This window comes from Oncorhynchus masou, chromosome 6 (assembly GCF_036934945.1).
Source record: "Oncorhynchus masou masou isolate Uvic2021 chromosome 6, UVic_Omas_1.1, whole genome shotgun sequence".
NCBI lineage: Eukaryota > Metazoa > Chordata > Actinopteri > Salmoniformes > Salmonidae > Oncorhynchus > Oncorhynchus masou.
Genome location: NC_088217.1, coordinates 4,090,031 through 4,099,811, shown reverse-complemented (window position 1 = coordinate 4,099,811; position 9,781 = coordinate 4,090,031). Strand labels below are relative to the sequence as shown.

The window sequence follows — 9,781 nt, the reverse complement described above, 5'->3', positions numbered from 1 at the left end:
AGGAGGTATTAAGTCCTTTTGATATTAAAAATGGTCAAATGAGAGGAGGTATTAAGTCCTTTTGATATTAAAAATGGTCAAATGAGAGGAGGTATTATTTTCTTTTGATATTAAAAATGGTCAAATGAGAGGAGGTATTATTTTCTTTTGATATTAAAAATGGTCAAATGAGAGGAGGTATTATTTTCTTTTGATATTAAAAATGGTCAAATGAGAGGAGGTATTAAGTCCTTTTCTTTCAATCATAATTACTCATTTTAGGAATTATTACTTATGTAAACAAACAAATACGATGTAGACATTTTTTTTTTTTTTTTTTTTAATGTGTAGGACTTCGGCTGAGTTTTTAAATATTTTAATACAAATTAAATTAAACTCTGCTTTGACGTATCCATGAAAGTCAACAAAACAACAATAAAACAAAAAAAATATTATTTTCCAGTGTCAAAAATAAAACAACTGTTAACTTCAAGAGAAGCAAATATCTACGGGTTTTAGCACATGTGGAGAAACTGGGTTGATGTTGTTCCTCCAGACCAGCCAACCTGGCAACACGACCACTACATCCTCCAAGTAGGAGAGTGGTTTCCATCCCCTACATCCTCCAAGTAGGAGAATGGTTTCCATCCGCTACATCCTCCAAGTAGGAGATGGTTTCCATCCGCTACATCCTCCAAGTAGGAGAATGGTTTCCATCCGCTACATCCTCCAAGTAGAAGAATGGTTTCCATCCGCTACATCCTCCAAGTAGGAGAATGGTTTCCATCCGCTACATCCTCCAAGTAGGAGAATGGTTTCCATCCGCTACATCCTCCAAGTAGGAAATGGTTTCCATCCGCTACATCCTCCAAGTAGGAGAATGGTTTCCATCCGCTACATCCTCCAAGTAGGAGAGTGGTTTCCATCTGCTACATCCTCCAAATAGGAGAGTGGTTTCCATCCGCTACATCCTCCAAGTAGGAGAATGGTTTCCATCCGCTACATCCTCCAAGTAGGAGAGTGGTTTCCATCCGCTACATCCTCCAAGTAGGAGAGTGGTTTCCATCCGCTACATCCTCCAAGTAGGAGAGTGGTTTCCATCCGCTACATCCTCCAAGTAGGAGAATGGTTTCCATCCGCTACATCCTCCAAGTAGGAGAGTGGTTTCCATCCCCTACATCCTCCAAGTAGGAGAATGGTTTCCATCCGCTACATCCTCCAAGTAGGAGAATGGTTTCCATCCGCTACATCCTCCAAGTAGGAGAATGGTTTCCATCCGCTACATCCTCCAAGTAGGAGAATGGTTTCCATATTGCAGTTTGGATTTCCAATCTTTCATTAGTGTCCTTTACCATCTTGATATAAAACATGCTTGCAGATATCTCTCACGTACACACACGCACGCACAGGCACTTCAAAATCATTCATCATCTACCAGCCAATATGGGAACAATCGTAAATTACCTGCCAGCCTACCAGCCAGAAGCTGAAGGCAAATGACTGGATCCTACTGTGTAGGATTAGGATCAGACTATTTCACGTGATATAATAGTTATGGGACACTGAATGGACAAAACATTAAGAACAGGTGCTCTTTCCATGACAGACTGACCAGGTGAAAGATTTGATCCCTTAATGGATGTCACTTGTTAAATCCACTTCAAAATCAGTGTAGATGAAGGGGAGGAGACCTGGTTAAAGAAGGATTTTTAAGCCTTAAGACAGTTGAGACATGGATTGTGTAAGTGTGCCATTCAGAAGGTGAACGGGCAAGACAACAACTTTAAGTGCCTTTGAACAGGGTGTAGTAGTAGGTGCCAGGCGCACCGGTTTGTGTCAAGAACTGCAACGCTGCTGGGGTTTTCACATTCAACAGTTTCCCATCTGTATCAAGAATGGTCCACCACCCAAAGGACATCCAGCCAACTTGACACAACTGTGGGAAGCACTGGAGTCAACATGGGCCAGCATCCCTGTGGAACGCTTTGGACACCTTGTAGAGTCCATCCCCCAGTGGGGTGGTTCAACTCAATATTCGGAAGGTGATTTAATATACATTCAGTGTATATACAAGTGATATAATGGTATATTTGTATTCATTATGGATCCCAATTAGTTCCTGCCAAGGCAGCAGCTACTCTTCCTGGGGTTTATTATGGATCCCCGTTAGCTCCTGCCAAGGCAGTAGCTACTCTTCCTGCGGTTTATTATGGATCCCCATTAGTTCCTGCCAAGGCAGCAGCTACTCTTCCTGGGGTTTATTATGGATCTCCATTAGTTCCTGCCAAGGCAGCAGCTACTCTTCCTGGGGTTTATTATGGATCTCCATTAGTTCCTGCCGAGGCAGCAGCTACTCTTCCTGGGGTTTATTACGTATCCCCATTAGTTCCTGCCAAGGCAGCAGCTACTCTTCCTGGGGTTTATTATGGATCCCCATTAGTTCCTGCCAAGGCAGCAGCTACTCTTCCTGGTGTTTATTACGTATCCCCATTAGTTCCTGCCAAGGCAGCAGCTACTCTTCCTGGTGTTTATTACGTATCCCCATTAGTTCCTGCCGAGGCAGCAGCTACTCTTCCTGGGGTTTATTACGGATCCCCATTAGTTCCTGCCAAGGCAGCAGCTACTGTTCCTGGTGTCCAGCAAAATTAAGGCAGTTCATACAAATGTTAAAAACATTACAATATATTGCCAACACACTGTGTGCCCTCAGGCCCCTACTCTACCACTACTACATATCGACAGTACTAAATCCATGTGTATGTGTGTGTATAGTGTGTACTCCGGGGAATCCCTGATAACCCTTTATTTTGAGAGGCTTCCATTAAAGAACACCCCATGTGTTATGTTAGACAGGTAAGCCTTTATTCACATTATAGCAGGGGGTGTAAAGCCATAACACATTCTAGAACACCCCCTGTGTTCTGTTAGACAGGTAACCCTTTATCCACATTATAGCAGGGGGTGTAAAGCCATAACACATTCTAGAACACCCTCTGTGTTCTGTTAGACAGGTAACTCTTTATCCACAATATAGCAGGGGGTGTAAAGCCATAACACATTTTTCCAGCAACAGACTAGGATTGATAATGTCAAAAGCCACACTGAAATCTAACAAGACAGCCCCCACAATCTTCTTATCATCAATTTATCTCAGCCAATCACCAGTCATTGGTGTATATCATCAGATATTAGTGCTTTTCTTATAGGACACCATTGTCTTTATACACCGGAAAAAATAATCCATACTCACAGACCTTACTCTGAAATTTTGCACAAGATTTGTTAACACTCCTGTTAGTGAGCATTTCTCCTTTGCCAAGATAATCCAGCCACCTGACAGGTGTGGCATATCAAGAAGCTGATTAAACAGCATGATCATTACACAGGTGCACCTTGTGCTGGGGAAAATGAAAGGCCACTTTAAAATGTGCAGTCTTTATTAGAGAATTTAGCAGTACATCCAAACCGGCCTCACAACCGCAGACCAGGTGTAACCACGCCAGCCCAGGACCTCCACATCCGGGCTTCTTCACCTGTGGGATCGTCTGAGACCAGCCACCTGGACAGCTGATGAAACTGAGGAGTATTTCTGTCTATAATAAAGCCCTTTTATGGGGAAAAACTCACTCTGATTGGCTTGGCTCCCCAGTGGGTGGGCCTATGCCCTCCCAGGCCCACCAATGGCTGCGCTCCTGCCCAGTCATGTGAAATCTATAGGTTAGGCCCTAATAAACTTATTTCAATTGACCGATTTCCTTATATGAACTGTAACTCAGTAAAATAGTTGAAATTGTTTCATGTTGCGTTTCTATTTTTGTTCAGTTTATAACAGATATGGTAACAGTTGGGTTATTTAGCAGTATCGCAAATGCATCCATATTGACGTATTGAACAGCCAGAGGGGAACAGAACCTGTTGATTGGATCATGTTCACAACTTCATCGATCACATTATTGATCACAGTAACAATCGCCACAAAGCCTGTTACTCTCATCAACAGATCATTGTCTGTCAAATCAAATTGTATTAGTCACATGTGCTGAATAGAACAGGTGTAGAGCTTACAGTGAAATGCTGACTGGCAACCAGGCTTTACAGGCATCCAACCAGGCTTTACAAGCACCCAACCAGGCATTACAGGCAACCAGGCTTTACAGGCATCCAACCAGGCTTTACAGGCATCCAACCAGGCTTTACAGGCAACCAACCAGGCATTACAGGCATCCAACCAGGCTTTACAGGCAACCAACCAGGCTTTACAGGCACCCAACCAGGCTTTACAGGCATCCAACCAGGCATCCAACCAGGCATTACAGGCATCCAACCAGGCTTTACAGGCAACCAACCAGACTTTACAGGCAACCAACCAGACTTTACAGGCATCCAACCAGACTTTACAGGCATCCAACCAGGCTTTACAGGCAACCAGGCTTTACAGGCAACCAGGCATTACAGGCATCCAACCAGGCTTTACAGGCATCCAACCAGACTTTACAGGCAACCAACCAGGCTTTACAGGCATCCAACCAGACTTTACAGGCAACCAGGCTTTACAGGCAACCAGGCTTTACAGGCAACCAGGCATTACAGGCAACCAACCAGACTTTACAGGCATCCAGACTTTACAGGCATCCAACCAGGCTTTACAGGCATCCAACCAGGCTTTACAGGCATCCAACCAGGCTTTACAGGCAACCAGGCTTTACAGGCAACCAACCAGGCTTTACAGGCATCCAACCAGGCTTTACAGGCAACCAGGCTTTACAGGCAACCAGGCATTACAGGCAACCAGACTTTACAGGCATCCAACCAGGCTTTACAGGCAACCAGGCATTACAGGCAACCAGACTTTACAGGCATCCAACCAGACTTTACAGGCATCCAACCAGACTTTACAGGCAACCAGACTTTACAGGCAACCAGACTTTACAGGCAACCAGGCTTTACAGGCAACCAACCAGACTTTACAGGCATCCAACCAGGCTTTACAGGCAACCAGGCTTTACAAGCACCCAACCAGGCATTACAGGCAACCAACCAGGCTTTACAGGCAACCAGGCTTTACAGGCAACCAGGCTTTACAGGCAACCAGGCTTTACAGGCAACCAACCAGACTTTACAGGCAACCAACCAGACTTTACAGGCATCCAACCAGGCTTTACAGGCAACCAGGCTTTACAGGCAACCAGGCTTTACAGGCAACCAGGCTTTACAGGCAACCAACCAGGCTTTACAGGCAACCAGGCTTTACAGGCATCCAACCAGGCTTTACAGGCAACCAGACTTTACAGGCATCCAACCAGGCTTTACAGGCAACCAGGCTTTACAGGCAACCAGGCATTACAGGCAACCAGACTTTACAGGCATCCAACCAGACTTTACAGGCAACCAGACTTTACAGGCACCCAACCAGACTTTACAGGCAACCAGACTTTACAGGCAACCAACCAGACTTTACAGGCAACCAACCAGACTTTACAGGCAACCAACCAGGCTTTACAGGCAACCAGGCATTACAGGCAACCAACCAGACTTTACAGGCATCCAACCAGACTTTACAGGCATCAAACCAGACTTTACAGGCAACCAGGCTTTACAGGCATCCAGACTTTACAGGCATCCAACCAGACTTTACAGGCAACCAGACTTTACAGGCACCCAACCAGACTTTACAGGCAACCAGACTTTACAGGCAACCAACCAGACTTTACAGGCAACCAACCAGACTTTACAGGCAACCAACCAGACTTTACAGGCAACCAACCAGACTTTACAGGCAACCAACCAGACTTTACAGGCAACCAGACTTTACAGGCAACCAGACTTTGCAGGCACCCAACCAGACTTTACAGGCAACCAAGCTTTACAGGCAACCAGGCATTACAGGCAACCAACCAGACTTTACAGGCATCCAGACTTTACAGGCAACCCGACTTTACAGGCACCCAACCAGACTTTACAGGCAACCAACCAGACTTTACAGGCATCCAACCAGACTTTACAGGCAACCAGACTTTACAGGCAACCAGGCATTACAGGCAACCAGGCATTACAGGCAACCAACCAGACTTTACAGGCATCCAACCAGACTTTACAGGCATCCAACCAGACTTTACAGGCATCCAACCAGACTTTACAGGCACCCAACCAGGCTTTACAGGCATCCAACCAGACTTTACAGGCAACCAGGCATTACAGGCAACCAACCAGACTTTACAGGCAACCAACCAGACTTTACAGGCAACCAACCAGACTTTACAGGCAACCAACCAGACTTTACAGGCAACCAGACTTTACAGGCAACCAGGCATTACAGGCACCCAACCAGACTTTACAGGCAACCAACCAGACTTTACAGGCAACCAGACTTTACAGGCAACCAGGCTTTACAGGCAACCAGGCATTACAGGCAACCAACCAGACTTTACAGGCAACCAACCAGACTTTACAGGCATCCAACCAGACTTTACAGGCATCCAACCAGACTTTACAGGGATCCAACCAGACTTTACAGGCATCCAACCAGACTTTACAGGCATCCAACCAGACTTTATAGGCATCCAACCAGACTTTACAGGCATCCAACCAGACTTTACAGGCATCCAACAAGACTTTACAGGCACCCAACCAGACTTTACAGGCAACCAGGATTTACAGGCAACCAGGCATTACAGGCAACCAACCAGACTTTACAGGCATCCAGACTTTACAGGCATCCAACCAGACTTTACAGGCATCCAACCAGACTTTACAGGCATCCAACCAGACTTTACAGGCATCCAACCAGACTTTACAGGCAACCAGACTTTACAGGCATCCAACCAGACTTTACAGGCATCCAACCAGACTTTACAGGCAACCAACCAGACTTTACAGGCAACCAACCAGACTTTACAGGCACCCAACCAGACTTTACAGGCAACCAGGCTTTACAGGCAACCAGGCATTACAGGCAACCAACCAGACTTTACAGGCAACCAACCAGACTTTACAGGCATCCAGACTTTACAGGCATCCAACCAGACTTTACAGGCATCCAACCAGACTTTACAGGCACCCAACCAGACTTTACAGGCAACCAGGCATTACAGGCACCCAACCAGACTTTACAGGCATCCAGACTTTACAGGCATCCAACCAGACTTTACAGGCAACCAACCAGACTTTACAGGCATCCAACCAGACTTTACAGGCATCCAACCAGACTTTACAGGCACCCAACCAGACTTTACAGGCATCCAACCAGACTTTACAGGCGTCCAACCAGACTTTACAGGCACCCAACCAGACTTTACAGGCAACCAGGCTTTACAGGCAACCAGACTTTACAGGCAACCAACCAGACTTTACAGGCATCCAAACAGACTTTACAGGCAACCAGACTTTACAGGCAACCAGGCATTACAGGCAACCAACCAGACTTTACAGGCATCCAGACTTTACAGGCATCCAACCAGACTTTACAGGCAACCAGACTTTACAGGAAACCAGGCTTTACAGGCAACCAGGCTTTACAGGCAACCAGGCTTTACAGGCAACCAGGCATTACAGGCAACCAACCAGACTTTACAGGCATCCAACCAGACTTTACAGGCAACCAGGCATTACAGGCATCCAACCAGACTTTACAGGCAACCAACCAGACTTTACAGGCATCCAACCAGACTTTACAGGCATCCAACCAGACTTTACAGGCATCCAACCAGACTTTACAGGCATCCAACCAGACTTTACAGGCACCCAACCAGACTTTACAGGCAACCAGGCATTACAGGCACCCAACCAGACTTTACAGGCAACCAACCATTACAGGCAACCAACCAGACTTTACAGGCAACCAACCAGACTTTACAGGCAACCAACCAGACTTTACAGGCAACCAGACTTTACAGGCAACCAGACTTTACAGGCAACCAGACTTTATAGGCATCCAACCAGACTTTACAGGCACCCAACCAGACTTTACAGGCACCCAACCAGACATAATAGGCAACCAGGCTTTACAGGCAACCAGGCATTACAGGCAACCAACCAGACTTTACAGGCATCCAGACTTTACAGGCATCCAACCAGACTTTACAGGCAACCAGACTTTACAGGAAACCAGGCTTTACAGGCAACCAGGCTTTACAGGCAACCAGGCATTACAGGCAACCAACCAGACTTTACAGGCATCCAGACTTTACAGGCATCCAACCAGACTTTACAGGCAACCAGGCATTACAGGCATCCAACCAGACTTTACAGGCAACCAACCAGACTTTACAGGCATCCAACCAGACTTTACAGGCATCCAACCAGACTTTACAGGCATCCAACCAGACTTTACAGGCACCCAACCAGACTTTACAGGCAACCAGGCATTACAGGCACCCAACCAGACTTTACAGGCAACCAACCAGACTTTACAGGCACCCAACCAGACATTACAGGCAACCAGGCTTTACAGGCAACCAGACTTTACAGGCAACCAACCAGACTTTACAGGCATCCAAACAGACTTTACAGGCAACCAGACTTTACAGGCAACCAGGCATTACAGGCAACCAACCAGACTTTACAGGCATCCAGACTTTACAGGCATCCAACCAGACTTTACAGGCAACCAGACTTTACAGGAAACCAGGCTTTACAGGCAACCAGGCTTTACAGGCAACCAGGCATTACAGGCAACCAACCAGACTTTACAGGCATCCAGACTTTACAGGCATCCAACCAGACTTTACAGGCAACCAGGCATTACAGGCATCCAACCAGACTTTACAGGCAACCAACCAGACTTTACAGGCATCCAACCAGACTTTACAGGCATCCAACCAGACTTTACAGGCATCCAACCAGACTTTACAGGCATCCAACCAGACTTTACAGGCATCCAACCAGACTTTACAGGCACCCAACCAGACTTTACAGGCATCCAACCAGACTTTACAGGCATCCAACCAGACTTTACAGGCATCCAACCAGACTTTACAGGCATCCAACCAGACTTTACAGGCATCCAACCAGACTTTACAGGCATCCAACCAGACTTTACAGGCATCCAACCAGACTTTACAGGCACCCAACCAGACTTTACAGGCAACCAGGCATTACAGGCACCCAACCAGACTTTACAGGCAACCAACCATTACAGGCAACCAACCAGACTTTACAGGCAACCAACCAGACTTTACAGGCAACCAGACTTTACAGGCAACCAGACTTTACAGGCAACCAGACTTTACAGGCAACCAGACTTTACAGGCAACCAGACTTTACAGGCAACCAACCAGACTTTATAGGCATCCAACCAGACTTTACAGGCACCCAACCAGACTTTACAGGCATCCAACCAGACTTTACAGGCACCCAACCAGACATTACAGGCATCCAACCAGACATTACAGGCATCCAACTAGGCATTACAGGCACCCAACCAGGCTTTACAGGCACCCAACCAGGCTTTACAGGCACCCAACCAGACTTTACAGGCACCCAACCAGACTTTACAGGCATCCAACCAGACTTTACAGGCATCCAACCAGACTTTACAGGCATCCAACCAGACTTTACAGGCATCCAACCAGACTTTACAGGCATCCAACCAGGCATTACAGGCATCCAACCAGACTTTACAGGCATCCAACCAGACTTTACAGGCATCCAACCAGGCATTACAGGCACCCAACCAGACTTTACAGGCATCCAACCAGGCATTACAGGCATCCAACCAGACTTTACAGGCACCCAACCAGACTTTACAGGCACCCAACCAGACTTTACAGGCATCCAACCAGGCATTACAGGCATCCAACCAGAC

The 9,781-nt window shown here is 46.7% G+C and overlaps 1 protein-coding gene across 1 annotated transcript in view; it reads right to left on the bottom strand.

Moving 5' to 3' along the window:
- The window catches only part of cenpp (centromere protein P), a 197,939-nt gene that overhangs the window by 134,529 nt on the left and 53,629 nt on the right, over positions 1-9,781 (bottom strand). The window lies entirely within an intron of this gene.